The sequence below is a fragment of the Magnolia sinica genome, chromosome 1 (assembly GCF_029962835.1).
Source record: "Magnolia sinica isolate HGM2019 chromosome 1, MsV1, whole genome shotgun sequence".
Taxonomy (NCBI): domain Eukaryota; kingdom Viridiplantae; phylum Streptophyta; class Magnoliopsida; order Magnoliales; family Magnoliaceae; genus Magnolia; species Magnolia sinica.
This window is the reverse complement of record NC_080573.1, coordinates 42,464,414-42,482,789: the sequence shown is the minus strand read 5'-3', so window position 1 is coordinate 42,482,789 and position 18,376 is coordinate 42,464,414. Positions and strand designations below refer to the sequence as shown.

The following is an 18,376-nucleotide window of genomic DNA, read 5'->3' as shown; positions in this document are numbered from 1 at the left end:
GGAAAACTTTTAATGGTCATTCACCACCGCTTCCAATGGTGTGGTCAACTGAGATTTGAACATGCCTAATTTTTGATATCACATCCTAAAATGATATGGGAAAACGAATGAACGGCTTGGATATACAAATAATAATAAAAAAATAAAAATAAAAATCATCAAGATGCCCCACATGGTAAGGGTAACACTCCTGTTACATGGGTGACACTAAATCCGCTTCCGAGCGGACCGGCCTGATGTTTTTGGCGCCGAACAAGCCCACCGCCCACCGTATACACGCTTGACATGTTGGCACGTGCATGATGCGCGGTTTTGGCGATTCCTTATGCAGGAGCAGGAGGTATCGTGGGGAGGATTGGGTGAAACTCCGGATCCACCGAGGTGGGTGAGACCCTGGCTGTGGGGCTCACAGTACGTGCCTTAACTACACACCGTCTAACTATTTTCAAAGCTCATTTTAGGCATGATCTGAAAAAAGCTGTTACAAATCTCAGATTGACCATAGCAGCAGATAAAAATTAGTGATTAACCATTAAAAACTTCTTATAGGCCACAAAAGGTTTGGATCGAAATGATATTTGTGTGGTCTCTTTATCTAGCTGTTTGTGACCTTATCAATAGGTTGGATGCAAATGGGAGATAATTGTGTGGGCTCTTCATCTACATATTTGTGATGTTATCAATAGGTTGGATGCGAAATAAACAGTCACAAGGAATTCATGAAGTTTTTAATGGTGGGGATCAATCACGGCTGTTCCTGCAGTGTTGTTTACCTAATATTTAAGTCAGCTTCATTTTTGGGGTCATGCCATCAAAATGAGCTTTGAAAATGGTTGGAAGGTGTAGATTCAAGGCACATGCATCACTGTTAGCCCCACAACCAGGGGTCTAGCCACGTCGGTGGATCGGGGGTCTCAGCTAAGCCGCTCCTAATTCTTTTTCTCCTGCGAGGGACAGGCTACGATGGCACATGCACTCACAATTTGTACATCTGGAGTGCATGGAACTCAAATTAAACCTTTGAAATAGTACGGCCCATTTATTTGGTTCACATATCAGTCATCAAACTTGTGACATGCTCGTTTAGTAGATGTCAAACTGATGCACAAAATGAAAATATCAGTGGTTCGATTCAACCATAGAAAATCCATTGATGGAAGGATACATTTGCTAAAATTCTCATTGGGGCCTGTTTGGCCAGTTGCATTACGTGAGATTATAGTAGATGGAATTGTAAAAGTTACTATAAATGTATGTGTAAGTTATTGTCTTGGGATTGAGTATATCCCGGAAATAGATGCATTAAAAAATAAATTTCAAATTTTAGTTTCAAATTACACTTGAAGTGAATTTGGATGAAGCAAAAATCCATCATCTTGTGGGGTTAGTAAATCCATCTTACACTTTCCAACACAAGGCTTATTTTCCAAAGCCTATGATTAATTTTGATCCTATTTCACATTCCTTCCAAGCATGGGATTAATAATGCAATCCCATTTAATACAACTTAAAACCAGTGTCCAAACAGGCCATTAGGGGTGTTTACGAGCTATCTACATTTTGTCCATTTTGGACAGAATGGTTTGAGTAAAATACATGTCGAAGTGTACGAATTTTAAGTGCATGCGTACGAACCATCACGGTCTCTAGAGTATCAAATTACTCCTCTCTATTTTCACTGCCGCAGTTTTTATTTCTCCTGGGAAAGGAGAAAGAGGAAGGCAAAGGCGAAGCCGAATCGTCAGATCATCGACGGCTGCTGGATTACCATCACTGTGAGCCCATTCTCGGAGGTGTTAACCGTCGCCTTCTTTCCCTTTCAAATTAACCGTCAATTACGGTTCGATCCCAGGCTCCATTTCTGCTATCTTGATTGCTGATGTTTTCTTCAAATCCGTTTGTTCTGTGTTTCAGTTCCGGGAATGTATTCGTGAAATGCTACTCGCATTCTAACTGAGATCGAATTCTAGGTTGTGCAGCTGCTCGGGACTCCACCAAGAAATCAGTATGGCCTGGAATCAGCTGCTGACAGCCGTCTGGCGGGAATCCTGGTGCATTTCCGAGATGGGATCCCGAGAAATTCCTTCCTGGATCCGCGTCGGGATTCCCGCCAGCTCGTAACAGGGGCGGGCGGGATGTTGGGGGTAAGACGTGCATGCGATCGTTCTTTTTTCTTTTGGCAATGAAATATCCCAATGTAAATCTGCATTGGGATTCCAGCAGATTGGATTGTATTGGGTTCGTTGTGTAGCCATGGGGAACACCCAATCTGCCCCAAATCCACCAGCATCTGTGGCAGTGGCATTAAAAATATCTGGTTTCAAATAGTCCTAATTTCCATTTGGAAATTGAGTGTTTGCTGCAGTGTTAGGATATCTTGTTTCAAACAGTGCCAATTTACACTTGCATCAGCATTCCTGCCCATCCTCAGGTGGGGGGAAAATTGAGGGTATGCTTCAGTTTTAACATGTCTGGTTTTAAACAGTTCCAACTTCCATTTGCATTGGGATTCCCACACGTCCTCAGGTGGTGGTAAACTGAGGGTGCCCTGCAGTGTTAATATATCTCGTTTGAAACCATCCCAATTTCCATATTCTCTGGGATTCATGCATATCCTCAGGGTGGTGGTAAATTGAGGCTATGCTTCAAACAATCCCAACTTCAATTTGTGTCAGGATTCCTGCCCATTGTCAAGTGGCGGGAAAATGAGGGTACACTGCAGTGTTAAGATATCTTGTTTCAAACAGTCCCAACTTCCACTTGCATGGGGTCTCTAGCTCTATGCTGATGGCTCAGTGGTAGACTCACAAAAGTTTCAACACAGAGGTCATGAGTTTGAGTACCCATTGTTTGGTATGTGTGGGTGTGGGGAATTAAAAAAACTTCGACTTGCATGGGCATTCCTACATGTCCTCAGGCCGCAGGAAATTGTGGGTACACTACATTGTTAGCATATCTTGTTTCAAGCAGTCCCATTTTCCACTTGCATCGGCATTCCTGCACATCCTCAGGTAGTGGGAGATTGAGGGTGTGCTGCAGTGTTAACATATCTGGTTTGAAACTGTCCAATTTTCATTTGCATTGGGATTCCCTTTTGTCCTCACGGTGTGGGAAATTGAGGCTATGCTGCTGTGTTTTCATATCTTGCTTCAAACAGTCTCTAGTTCCATTTGCATCTGGATTCTTGCTGTGTTTTCATACCGCAGTGAGTAGAGCCTTGCCAAAAAATTAGGCCAGTTTATTCATCAGATAAATTGTGAAGTGCATCTGATGAGTGATGCCTATGTTTTGGCTAGGGTGTGCTCAAAGTGACCTCACAAGGTGAATGGTTTGGATCACACAAGTGTGCTGATTTAGCATGTATGTCGTGAAAATGTTCGCCTACTCATGACATAGAAATGAGGGGAAAGTGAAAGCAGATACGATTCAAACTATCTTCTCCTATCTGATTTGCTTCAGCACACCGCAAGAATATCTTGTCTCTTATCACTGTTTCTTTTAGTGTACTGCCACACTTGCATAATCAAATCACAAAACTAACACGGTGCATGACAAAGAGAGAGTTTGGGGAGTGTAGAGATACTTATTCCAAAATACATCCCCACATAAAATTTAGCTTGAGAGGTTACCATATCTAAGGAAGATACTTCTGAAGTTGATCTCTGGTTGATTTGACTTTTTCCACCTGTAGGTGTTGAGCTGAAAGTTATCTTAAAGGTGAGATTTGACTGAGTGAAGGTGTAGCCAGTGTTCGAAATATTAGTATCGCGTAACTTATCGTACCCTTGGGATACAAATATATATCGTTTATCACATGGGATATATTAGTTGTATCATGTAATGTATCGTTGTTGCTGGAAACATGGGGCAACATTGGGAAATTGGTCGAGTTTTTCAATGAAACTTTAGTGATTGTTAAAAAAGACAAAAATACACACTTATAAATCAAAACACTACAGAAAACAAGTGCACGTAATAGGTTTTCTTTGTATGGGCTCCTAATCTATGTGTTGTCTAACTAAATTGATGCACGTATATTCAAAGTCTACTTAAATAATTTATAAATGTAAGAAGACGTGTGGAAACATGAATAATACATTCAAAAGCAAAAGAAGAATCACTAGATCAAGTTACATTCATGCTTGATTTTATGTTTAGACACAAAGATTGAAACCAATTTACGAAAAATTGGGAAATTTTGATTTTTTCAGTTTTCTGCAACTTAGCCCATCTCCTCCAAATCTCGAAATTGAAGCTCCCAAGCATGAAAAATCATGGATTTGTAACAATTTGACACTGATTTAACATGATTTACAGAAAAAAAGATCAAAAATCGAAAATGCTCATCGGATTGATATGGGATATATCCCATTGCTGCGTTTCGTATCGCACAGGTGGGATACAAGATATATTGTGGGATATATCGGCCGATATCGTCGATACTTAAAACACTGGGTGTAGTCTTATTCTTTTTCTAAACTTTGCATGAATCAATTGTTTCTTTTCTTTTCTTCTCTCTTTGAGGTAAAAAGAAAACAACTGTTTTTTGAACCTCCTTTCTCTTTGAATTTTGTCATCTTGTGCTATCCATAAACTGCTGTCTTATTGTTCCATTGTTTCTAACTTGATCCAAGAAAGCATTTGTGTTGTGAATTTTCATGCTCCCTCCAATATTTACTAGAAAATGCTATCAATGATGAATGTTATTCTAAAAAATGTAACCCTTTCAATTTCATTGAATGTAAGATGTCTGCACCTCGTTCCACCTCCCAAGACGGTGGCAAGACAGATTGGATTGAAACATGTGGCACTTTCTTAGTTAAAGAGTTGAATGGAGCAAGCCAATATTGGGAAACAAAATGCCTCGGTGTGTAAGAAGCATGGAAGTCCATTGGAGATGCATACAAATCTTAGATTTGGGTTAGAATTTGATGTCACAAATTAAAAGTCGTTACCAAGTGCTCAAAAGGTTATATCACATTCTCCAAACACTTCTTCAACAAAGTGGGTTTGGTTGGCATGATCATTTCTGTGCTATTACAGAAGTGTGAAACCAATATCTCTTAGTTTGTGCATGATTTATTTTGATTATTAGTTTGTGCATGAATTTCACTAATAAAATTCTATTACCTTTTGATCATAGGCACATCCTAAAGCCAAGTTTTTCAGAAAGGCAAACTTCCCTACTTTTGATCGGCTAACCATATTAATAGAAGGTGCTTGTTTTCCTTTCATTCTCTTGAAATGTTAAAACTTTTAGGGATTTTTTTTTTTTTTTTTTGGTTTGATATGTTTCTTTTTCCAAAGTTTTGGATTCCATGTCAAGGCATGCATCCTTTAGTTATCTGGTTTTCATTCAAATATGAGAATATGAAGATCTTTCTTTTTGTTTTTTAATCTTCTAATTATTTTCAGATTATGATGGAGATGAGCATCCTAACATCTTTTCTATATGGGTGTGTGAATTTCTCAATCTTTTTGAAGATTTTATAGTATACTTTTCTTGTAGTTGTTATCTATAATGAGGTAAAGTGGCAAGATCCTGTAGTATTGTGAATTTCATTTGTTCTGATATATAATTTCAAATTGCACGTCAAATATCTACAATTGTGAATTTCATGCATACTTTAGACAACTCTCCTTGAGCAACATAACTTGGAGGTTGCTCCGTATAAACTTCTTCGTGTAGGTCTCTATGTAATAATGCGTTCTTCACATCATCCAACTGAAAGAGAGGCTAATCATAATTTGCAACAAGTGATATAACAACCCGAACTGAATTAAGCTTAGCCACTGGAGAAAATGTATCCACATAATCTACTATATAAATCTGAGTGTATCCCTTAGCAACCAACTTGGCTTTATAATGACCAATTGACCCATATGGTAGGAACTTAACTGTGTACACTTGATTGGAGTCTTATTTGAAGGAAGATCAGTCAACTTCCAAGTGTCATTGAAGTACATGACTTTCATCTCTTCATCCATAGCTCGTTTTCAATTTTAATTGGACAATGCCTCCTGGACTGACTTAGGAATAGATACAGTAGACAAGGTAAGGGAAAACTTACGATAATTCGTGGACAGATGGGTAAAAGTGATAAAGTTGGAAATAGGATGAGTAATGCAAAAACATTTACCTTTTCGGATTGCAATAAGAAGATCATCTGTAATCTCAGGAGACTCAGAAGAACTAAGAATCTCAGTAGGTGCAATATCTGACTGTGTAGATTAAAGAGGAATAGTCTGTAATGCTTGGTATTTTCTCATTTTTCTATAACAAGTCTATGTGAAACTCTTTTGAGGTGACGACGGTATCTCAACATCAAATTCTGAAGGAAGTATCTTTGGTAGTGGAGCTTCCATAGATTTGGCATCAACAATATGATAATCTTTAATGTAAAACGAAATATCTTCAAAGAATGTTACATCAACAGTTGCAAAATGCTTCTTAATTAGAGTTGGGGAATAGCACCAATAACCCTTTTGAGTACGTCAACATCTTAGAAAAATACACTTAGTTGAATGAAGCAAGGGTTTATATCGACTTGACCCAAATATATGAGCAAAACAAGTACAACCAAACACTTTGGGAGGACCATGAAAAGCTGATTAATCAAGAAACAACATAAAGAATGTTGTTTTGCCATCTAAAACTAATGTAGGCATCCTATTGATCAAATGACATGCAGTAAGAATTGCATCACCACAGAAGATTTATAAAAGATTCATTCCTAGTAATAAGGCTCGAGTAACTTTCACCATGTGTTTATTCTTGCGTTCAACCACCCATTTTGTTGGGGTGTATAAGTACAAGAAATCTAGTGGATTATGTCTTGACTTTGTAAATATGTTTGAAAATCCTTAAAAACAAATTCTAAGGCATTATTTAACCTAAACATGCACAATTTGCACCAAATTAATTCGTTATTTCATTATAAAAATTTTGAAATCCTATAGTAATTATCAATAAAGAGAATGAAGTATCTAAAACCTAACAAACTTGGGTCTTGAGCCATTTTCCACACATCACTATGAATTAATTTAAATGAAATATCACTTCTTAAATCAATTCTAGACGAAAAATGAACTATATGATGTTTACTCAGCTTTCATGCTTCACACTCTAACTTTGACATCTTGGGAAGAGATGGGATGAGAATATGTAGATTCTGGAGAGATGGATGTCCCAAAGGATGATGCCACTGAATTGCTGAATTTGAAGGAAGCACTGCCACACCTACTAGTTCTCTTTCCAAGTAATATAAACCATTCCTCTCACGATCTCAACTAATTGTCCTACTTGTCTTGAGGTCTTGAAATATATAATAAAAATGAAAGAAGGACATGAAACAATTCAAGGACCTTGTTAGTTTACTTACAAATAGAAAGTTACATGGAAACTTGGTGCATATAAAACTAATGACACAGAGACTGATGCCAGTGTTTGCAATATTAATAATATCGGCCGATATTATCGATATCGCTTGTTAAAAATATGAAATTCAAGGTATTTTGTATCAGTAATGGTGGCTGTAAAGGTCACCACCATTACCGATACGGGTATCGGCCATAATAGCCGATATAGGGACGTAATGACCGTTATGACCCCCGTAACGATTGAAAAATTTCTTTTGGCCGAAAAATTCGGAAAAAATATCCAGAAAATCAAGAATAACGTAAATATTTCAAATATGTATTCATTTTTTGTTTTGAAAAATGTATATGATAGTGTAACGGTCCACTCTTTGGTGAGAGTGTTGTATCGGGCTGTCTAGTGAATTGTTTAATATGATTATGTCTCTAATGTTTACACATCACAATCAAGCATTAGAACTAGAAATCAGAAAAAGGCATAAATAATGCTTTTTCAATTTTTTGAAAAAAAAGGCCCTCAAAGATTTTATTCGCTCAAATCACTTCAATCCATAGTTTTAATCTTAAAATCTATAGTAAGAGTGGTTGAAATCTGTTGTAAAATGATATAAGAGAGTTTTTAGAATGAGAAAAGTGAAAAAGAGGAGAAAAATGAATTCAAATAGAAAAAAAAAAAGTGATTGTCAGCCTTTACGGCCACCGTAATGGCTGATACGGTCTCAAAAAACTAACTGCCCCCTTTCACCCCCGTATCGCGTAACAGTCATGGCTGTTACGTATACGTATCGGCCTTTATGGTCATATCGTAATGGATACGGAACACCTTGATGAAATTGGTTGGTAATTAAAATAAAAAAAAGCCCAATTTCCTGAATATCGAATGATAATATCGCACAATATCGTAAAGTATCGGCGATATTACAATATATTGTGCGATATCGACGTTTTTTCTTAAAGCTTTTTACAATCATCGACGATATCTGTATAGTCAATATAATCCATAGGTAACAAACATTTCCTTTCCTAAAAATCCCTTTTTTACTCCATTTTTCTTCAGATATCTTTCTTCTAACCTCTTAGAGAAACCCATTTGGGAGAAAAAGCCCACATTTGAAATTTGATTTAAGATTTTCTTGCATCTGGGCTGTTTCTCATTAGTGAGTAATTTTTTGTTTTGATCTTTTTAAAAAAATAATTTAAAATTGTATAAAATAAGTGTGAAAGCATAAGAAATCCTTGATTTTTCATGTTTTGTATAGAAAATCAAGGATTTCAACATTCGATTTCGAGATTTGAGCGTAGGAGGCTCAATTTGGGAAAAATTGGGAAATTTTCGAAATTTCCCCAATTTCTCCCAATTGCTTGCAATGTTGCACTCCAAACATGAAATCAAGCATGTATAACAGTATGAGGCCTAATCTACTGATTTGTTAACTCATTTTTTTTTTTTTTTTCGAATTTCAGGAAAAAAATGATTTTTAATTAAAAATTATGATATTGGAACCTCTATCACATCAGTATGGGAAACACCTTGTGTCGAACACAGAAAACATGGTGGGAGGTGGTATGAGATTGGAACCTCTATCACATCAATCATTTTGCCAACATTGTATGTGGGCCCAATGCTGTGTATTTGTGACATCTAACCTATTCAAAAGGGTCACCCAACCATGAAAGTAGGATGCTGAAAAAATCAAAATAATCCAACAATGTGGCCCACCACTTGAATTTGGAAGTTTTTGGATGGCTGTCCATTGTTTTTTCTGTGGTGTGGCCTACCTGATGATTGTATAGGTGTTTGTAGGACTCACTTGATGAGAAGATTGCATTAAAAATGGTGGGGCCTACCATGGAAAACAGCAGATGTCCACCCAAAAACCTCCGATTCATGGTTGGGAGACCTTTTTGGATTGGCCTACCATAATCATTGTAGAATGAGCTTATTCTACAAACATTGCATCGCATGGGATCCAGAGAGGATGGAATTTCGCATCCATGCGTTTTGCCTTGTGGAGACTCATGTTACATCCTGTGTCTCCACCCATCGGTTCCCACCTGCTGATTTTTCCAATGATCAGAGCCATCCATATTGCCGAGTCTTTGCCAAATAGGACAGTATGCTACCTATGCTGAATGGATCATTGTGAACCATCAATATCTTTAGACATTAATTTACATGGTTCATCGTTAATTTATACATAGCAATTTGTTTCATTCAAACATCAAATAGGTTCACACCAAGCACTAAATATGCATTATCATCATAGTGATATTCATATCTAGATAACACTATCTACATAATGCTATGATGCCTACCAAACAGAGCCAAATACATGGCACGTCCATGAAGGGACCGGAATCCTCAAAGACACAGGCGCAACGCCCAAGCACTGTTGTACCACCGTGTTGTGTGTGACATCCTGTCCTTCGGCTTTAAAACATCATTTTCATCCCGTCATCATTGTCTTCATCACCATCCTGGTTGTACTGAATGGGTTAGTGAACGTGTGGTCAATGGATGAATAACCTCTGAATATGTCTTGTGGGATTTGCCGACATTGTAATGCACTTCAAAGTAGTCATACACATTGCCACCACTGTATCGGATAGCTTGAATAGTATGTATGCAAGGGTACCCACAGATTTTCCACCAATAACATGAGCATGTTCACCGTTCAAGATCCATCTTCTCTGCATTTGCATCATCCTCATAAAGAACATCAAACTTTTCTGCACTTCCTGAGACGTAATAACACCTTGAACACATCTCTCCTGCAGAAATAACTTTTTTGGCTCTAGGAACCAAGGTTGTTTCCCAGTTTAAACTTTTTTTAAACCTTCCATTGAGTATCTCTATCATATAAAAGTGCAAGTTTTCTAAGGCGGAAGTGATATCCATCTCCAACTCTCCAGCTTATCCCTCCAGCTGCTCATCCGGTATATAAAAAAATCCTCCCAAACATAAAGCTTCTTTTCAAAGTGGGAAGTGACCCAGTGCTTAGGATTAATATCCTTTACAATATTCCATGCTTCTTTGTATTTATGATGAATTTTACGCATGTAAGCATTGAATTTAGAATGATCCGTTGCATAAGTTGCCCTTGTAAAAAGCTCCTCCAATTCCGAACGATTGAACATATGCAAAATTTTTTCAACCAGCCTCCCTTGAGAGTATCGATGACATGTGTATGGAAAGATACCACTAACCACTTCAAGAATGCCTTCTTGCCTATCTAATGTAAATGTTAATTTAGACATGCATCCCAAGACTTGAGCCAACTCACCACAGAACCCTTTCTAATTTCCTACATTCTTCAATTCAACAAATGCACATGAGACTGGGAACTCATCGTCTTCTGCATCAATGGCCATGGTAAGGAGCCATGCACCTGTGTGTCTTCCTTCTATCTTTATACACTCTAGCATTACAAGTGGTCGACATGCTTGCTTCAAACCACAAATGTCAGCCTTATATGTAACAAAAAGTCTCAAGGAGTTATCAGATGACCTACTACACTTTGCTGTGCTTCCTGGATTTGTGCTCGTAATTTCTTTACAAAGCATCCTAAGAGCTTGAATAGATTGGTCCGAGTGCATCTCTTTTAGTGCCAATTCTTTACTCATCCAAGCTTTTCCATAACTTAACATTAATTTTGTATTCTCGACTAATCTCATCAACAATATCTTTGGGTGTACAACACAAATTTTTTTGTAGCCGATCTTTAACCAAAGCAACAATCCATTTCCTACTGGCTTGTCAATGCATTGTTGGGTTTGACATTGTTGATTCATTCACAGCATAACAAGTATAGTTTTTCTTCAAGGATATTATTTGGACTGTAAACTTGTCAGCAAGCTTGCATGCATGTATGCACCATAAGCAATTGTCTTTAATGCATTTCGCCTGAAAACGGCTACCACCTGATCTGGTTCGCTTGTATTGGAAATTTGAACGTATGGCGTACTCCCTTAAAGCTTTGTCGAAAGCATTTGCATTTTCAAATTCTTGGCCTTCATTTAAAATTGACATCATTTTCGGTATGCCATTGACACATCTATCCATTGACAAGCAGTCTATTCTATGCAAGTCATTTGACACACTTAGAACATTATTATTATTGGTGTTAATATTATGTGCGGAAGGTCTTTTGTTACTTTCATGTAAGCCCCACAATGATGCTTGGACATTTCCATTATCAACATCCTACATCAGATTACTGAAAAAATAAAGATAATTAGAAATTTTTTTTTTTTTTAAAAAAAAGAATCCATAAACTACATAACTAAGAAACATGAACAAATTTGTAGTGAAGTACCTTGAAATTGTAATGGGTTTTGAAAGGTCTTGGGCACCAGAAATAAAGAGCTGAATTGGCTCACTACTTTTAGGAAATGCTTTCGTCATATTAGATACATCGTCATCATCCACAATTGACACAATTGAATCTAAATATAGACCAGGATATTTATACTCAATGCTGCTAATGTCAGTCAACTTGCAAATCCCACGCACTTTGAATAAAAGATTGTGGTAATCAATTGCTCGATCGACATGAACAATGCGGTTCGTGCCTCCCTTGTAATAAAGATTAATAGATTTACGAATGAGATCGCCCCCAAATCGACAAAGTACCGACACCATGTTTGTCGACATCATATGCCTGTATCATAAAGAGCTAAACATTCCAACAAGAAAACTGTTGTTATGCAGAAGAAACCCAAGAACAACTTTTATATTCATGTTTGGGAAAGAAAAGATCTATATTCTTGTATAATTAATTGTTATCCTTTTGATCTAATATCACTTTCATTGTAATTTTATCATAGTTTCCTTTTCTACTTATTTGAATAAGCGACAAGCATGATTTGGTTTTCAAGAACCAAGAACGTGGACATCCTATCCCTCACTGTGGATGAACCACATGCCCTAAAAAAATTTCCAGACTAGAAAATCCTAGCAATCCAATCTTTAGCTGATTTTCTACTGTGTGTGTGGTCCAAGCATAGTTGGCCAAAATCATGGTCTTAATCAGAATCATGGGCCCACTCGTACGATAATTAGAATAATGGCTCTAGGTTACTACACATCCTCTAGTTTCGAGCCCCTCTGCAAATGCGAGTATTATATGATACTCTTGCAGAACATGGAGGTTAGATCGACCTTTCACTAAAATGGTGGCCATCGTGATCAAGATCTACGACAGGAATAATTTCTATTGGATGAGTTTAACAGTGAAGTAGGTGCATTGCAAATGCATGCCAATGGTCCGCGTTAAGAAAAAGGGATACCTATCCTATGAAGAGGCTTATTCGATGGGAATAGTATTGTCAAGGGGGGTTTGGGTCATATTGGGACTGGTTTCGGGTTCAGTTACCATCTTTTGAAGAGCTGAACCCCAATTTGATTAGGTTTTTTAAGTACCTTTAATGTCTTAACACCTTGGCCTAACCATCAAGAACACCAATCAATGTGTTTTTATCATGCAATTGAGACTTCAAAGCAAGATCCCTCCTCGAGGCCACTCGTTCAAGTTGAAGAACCAAGTATACAATATACATGTCCTTGGAGCAAGGACATGCAATGCAACAAACCACACTGATTCAAATCTAGAATGGGAGAAATCAGATCTCAGAGCTGATCATAATGACCTAGATCTAGTTCCAATCTTCCACAGAAGCATCAATAGTTGCTAAAGCAGTTAAAAAGAAAAAAAAAAAAGAAAAAGAAAAAAGGAACAATCCCCAAATTGACAGTTCATTGAAATCAAATGGCAGGTGGGGGCTTTTGGAGGTCATTGTTGGGATGGCGTAAGATCACCACCGTTCATTGTTATTTTTGAACCATAGGACATCATGGGATTGTCTTGTGTGTAAAATGTTATTCACCAGCTTATTAAACTTCTCATGGAGCCCACCATGTTGTGTGCATGCCTGTTCACACCCCAAGTGCAGGGTTGTGATGTAGTAATAAACTCGGTAAGACCGAGGTCGAATCCACAGGGACTGATACCTGTACGTTATCTGAAACCAAGTAGAACTAGAACTAGACTAAGATGTGATCTAAACCAAATAGAATTTAAGAAATAATTGTGGAAGAATTATCTAAAACTTTAAGGAATTCAGAGGAAGAAACTAGGGATTCAGAGGATCCACTTGTAGAGATCAAGGAGATCTTATGCCTGCATCAATGTTTATGGAATTTAAACTGAACTTACTTGATCTGGTTTTCAAGAGATGAAAGGTATATGAATTAGAATGGATTCCATCATCTAACCATGCCCAGGAGACAAAGCAAACAACAGGATTAAAATAATTACCAACCGATCAGCATTATATGAAGATCAGAAAGGGTACTGTCATCCTACCATGCCCATGGGACAATGATGAACAACAGGAGTTCCTGACTTCATAAAAAAAAGGAAAAGAAATACTCAAAACCATTGCAAACCCATTGTAATTTCAGTCACAACAGACCATAAAAGACTAAAGAAATATTCATTTAATAATCAAACCAAAATCAAAGTTAGTTTAGAAATTTAAATTACCAGCATACAATGGAGTCTCCCATCTCGCTACAGGCTTCACCTCTTAGCCCTAGCTAAGAGGTTTAGCCACACATGATATGGGCTAAATAATAGAAATATAAAGGAAAGAGAAAGAAAAAAAAAACAGAACCGAGGCTTGTCCAGTTTCTGCTCACGTTCCAGCCCAAACCCAAGCCACCAAACTCCGTGTCTCTTTCTTTTTCTCTGACGTGCAGCAACCAAACCGAGCACAGACTTCTGCTCCTCTTTCTCTCTCTCTCTCTCTCTCTCTTGCTGCCAGTCCCACTTCCCTCACGTGCAGCAGCAGCAACTCCTTTCCTAAACCGAGCTCCTCTCTCTCGTTCACAACCAAAACCGACTCCTCTTTTTCCTCTCCCTAGCTCCCTCCGATATTTTAATAATCCTCCCAGCTTTTTTTATTATCCTTTATAGAAAACCCCTCTGGTAGTCTTGAGTCCCAAAAGGAATAGGTTGGGAAGCTTGTTTACGCACCTGCAGAGATTGCGCAGCTCCAGAGATTTCGCAGCTGCCAAGATTACGCAGCTAGCTGTCTTGCGTAACCGGAACGGCTGGAATCCCGTTGGCTTGGTTTGTGCACAACGGTGTATTTCCAAAAAAAGGGGAACGTCCCTACGGACGGTTCTGAATGACCTAACAGATGGATGTTGTGGATTGTTTGGACATCCACTCATAGTGGCCCACAACCCCTCTAAACCGATGTTGTCCTTTAATCTCGTAACGCAGGGGCTCTCCTTTGGCTGAGAACTGTGAGTTCGTACGTGCACCCCAACCTTTGATACTTTCATGATTTTAATCTTCGGCAAACCATTTTCATGATGGACGGTTCAGATTAGCCACATGATCATCGCCGAACACACACCACAGCTCGCAAAAAATCGGCCAGCGTCCGGCGCTAAAACAGGGCCTGCGAAAGGCTTTCGCTGTGACATGGTGGGGCTCACTGTCTATTTCAAATGAGAGATCCAAGCCGTCCATTGAATTCCTCTCGGAATTTCAGTTGGGAAGGGACGGTTTTGGATCAGATTCGGCGTGACCCACGAAAGAAATCAGCTGCAATAGTTGTAGGGCAGTCCATTTGTGACCATTGAAACCAACAAGTGTGCATGCATGAGTGCATAAAGTCAACATGGGTTTGGCTAAATCGAGCCCCTCTGCATGATGGACGGCTCGGATTGAGCATTTGGACCATGATGATGGCCCACTGAGATCATCCGCAGTCTCTGTTTCATGACAGAAACGGAGTTCTATTTTGAAGGGAGACGTCCCTGTGTTGCCATGCACTCTTAGTGTAAAAAGTGTAGTATATACACTGTATAATGATTATGAGAAATCCACACCATTCATCTTGTTCTCCATTTCATTTGAACCGTGAGGACCAAAGTTAAAGCGTATCTGGATAGCGGGTGGGCCCCAAATCAGGATTTTATGGACTGATCTGTTAGTTCAGCCACTTTCACGAGGATCCAATGGCTGAAATTTGACGTGTACGGTTAGTTTATGGTCCTCAGGCCACGTATGAAGTTTCGAATGATCGGATGGTGGGAACCCTATGATCTTGCATCAAGGATGACTTTTCGTGCCACTTGAGCTTCAATTCCTTGATTTTCTTGGGTCCCTGATGTGTAATTCCGTTGATCTTGGGTCTCTGGAGTCCGTCCCACGCTTTGGTGTCATCGAGCGTTAAGTCCATGCTTTAAGCACCCATTTTGGTCCAATGCTCGTACATACACTCTGCATTATAAACACGATTAATCGGGCCATTAAGCGGTATCATGCGTGTAAATCTATGCAATAAATGGGTCGATATGCAATATTTGACCCTCAACACAACCCCAACCAGCATCTAGTCCAGAGCAAAGTATGCGAAAAATGAGTTGAGAATTACAGAACAATTTATAAACTCGAGTGATTTTTGCAGAGTAATCCAGATACGAGAACTTTTAGATTCATGACTGTTGGATATTACTTTCTCCTAGACTCCAGTACATGGTAAACTTCATAATCAAGTTCAAAGTATTATTCCATTAATTAGAAAAATTCTAACCATTGAGATCCATGAATGTATAATCTAATCTCGACTTGTCAACATTAAGATTTACCTTGATATTTAAGGATATCATTGGTAACAACTGAGAGAATTCACGATAACTCTTCTTGGCTTACACATTATCTTTTTATTCTTTTAATTAATTTTTTTTTTTGATTTTTTGATTTTTTTCATTAGAAGTAACGCCAAGAAGAGGGATCAGATCCTCACCTATAGGGAGCAAACCTAAGGTAAAGTCTGTACACCCAACTTTTTCACATATCATTCATGGGGAATTAAATCTACACCTATAGGGAGCAAACCTAAGGTAAAGACCATTTGCCCAATCCTTTCAGTTTTCCCAAGTTAATCCTTTAATATCGAACTGAAACCTTAATATGCAAGCGAGATGTGTCCTGCGAATTCATGACTCAACCAATGTTTACAAATTCTAATAATGGATTAATAATTCAAACTTAACTGTGAAATTTAATAGATAACTGAATCCAAGAGTCATAAAGTACCAACATCACGCATCTTGAAATTCTAAGTGCCATAGATGGCCGTCAAAATCACTTCGACTTCAACAAAATGTCAGAAAAATTTTTAAAATTTTCACAACTTTTGTTCAAGATCAAGAAAATGCTGATTAGGTGACCTAATCTCCCACCCCCAACCTAAAATCTACATTGTCCTCAATGTAAAAAGAAATAGACATGCAATGCACATGAGACAACGGAAAAATAAGAGTGATGGAAAGATAGTACCTGAATGAAAGAATCAAGAGGCTTTTCAAAGATTTCTACGTAAGAGCGGTCAACACAAGAGAGAAACCAACAAATAAAATAATAAAAATACAATCCTACCTATACCACTTTCGCAGGTGCTCTCGATTGCATCTAGCGTATGCAACAAGCCTTTAAACCCCTAGGTTACCCCTAGTGGACGAGTTGTAGTCTCGTGAGGGTTTGCAGCAATGTTACCCACAAACATTGAACTAACTAATGATAAAAATGAAATGAAATGAAGAGCTGGGTTGCCTCCCAAGAGCACTAAGTTTACCGTCTTCAGTGCCAGATAAATAAAGCAACTACCCTAGTCCTAAGAAAACAGAAACTTACCTATACCTCCATCGAACTAGGAGATCAATTAAACAGGAGCAGTCGAGGCATGGACATGTCCTCTCGAATCAAATTTCTCGACAAATGGTTTCAATCGATGTCCATTGACTTTAAACTCCTTGCCATTGTCGGGATCTCTTATCTCAACGGCCCCATGAGAAAACAGTAATAACAATGTAAGGGCCGGTCCAACGAGATCAAAGCTTACCCGGAAAGAGATGTAATCGAGAATTGTACAAAAGGACCTTCTGACCCGGCGTGAATGATTTTCGCAAAATGTGTTGGTCATGAAATGCTTTCATCTTGTCCTTGTAAATTCTCGAATTATCGTACGCATCATTCCGGATTTCTTCAAGTTCATTCAATTGAAGCTTGCGTAGTGAGCCAGCGTTGTCCAGATTGAAATTAATATTTTAATAGCCCAGTAGGCTCTATGTTCCAACTCCACATGCAAGTGACAAGCCTTCCCATAGACAAGTCTAAAGGGAGACATTCCAATAGGAGTTTTAAATGCAATACGGTATGCCCATAAGGCATCGGTCAATCGGATTGACCAATCCTTACGATCTGGTTAACCATTTTCTCCAAAATGTGTTTGATCTCCCTATTGAAAATCTCAGCTTGTCCACTTGTCCGAGGATGGTATGGGGTGCTCACCTTATGAGAGATACCGTATTTCTTCATTAAGCTCTCAAATGGTTTATTACAAAAGTGTGAGCCCCCATCACTAATGATGGCTCGAGGCGTCCGAATCGAGAAAGGATGTTTTCTTTTAGGAATTTAATGACCGTGCGATGGTCATTCTTTCGACACTAATCGCTTCGACCCATTTAGTGACATAATCCACGGCGAGCAAAATATACAGATTCCCAAACGATTGGGGAATGGTCCCATGAAATCGATGCCCCAAAGAATCAAATGCTTCAATGATAAGAATGGGATTCAAAGGCATCATATTTCGACGGACAATGCTCCCAATTTCGACAACGCTCACAAGCTTTGCAAAAACTCATGAGTGTCCCTAAACATAGTGGGCCAAGAAAAGCCGCACTGGAGAATCTTGGCCGTGGTCTTTTTAGCAAAAGTGACCACCACAGCCTCTGAGTGATGAAGGAGATGATGCTCGATGCTCATCGTCCTGTACACATCTCCTTAGAATTTGGTCCGGGCAATATTTAAATAAATAAGGATCATCCAGAAAAGTTGCGCACCTCGGTGAAAAATTTCTTCTTATTTTACGCAGTCCACTGTGCCGGTATAGCACCCGTAGCAAGATAATTAGCAAT

The 18,376-nt window shown here is 38.5% G+C and overlaps 1 long non-coding RNA gene across 1 annotated transcript; it reads left to right on the top strand.

Moving 5' to 3' along the window:
* Positions 1-1,615: 1,615 nt before the first annotated feature.
* Positions 1,616-5,606, top strand: LOC131247002 (uncharacterized). Its single transcript, XR_009171542.1, has 4 exons — positions 1,616-1,840; positions 1,971-2,144; positions 5,144-5,216; positions 5,416-5,606. It is a non-coding gene; the product is annotated as an uncharacterized LOC131247002 (long non-coding RNA).
* The last annotated feature ends 12,770 nt before the right edge of the window (positions 5,607-18,376 follow it).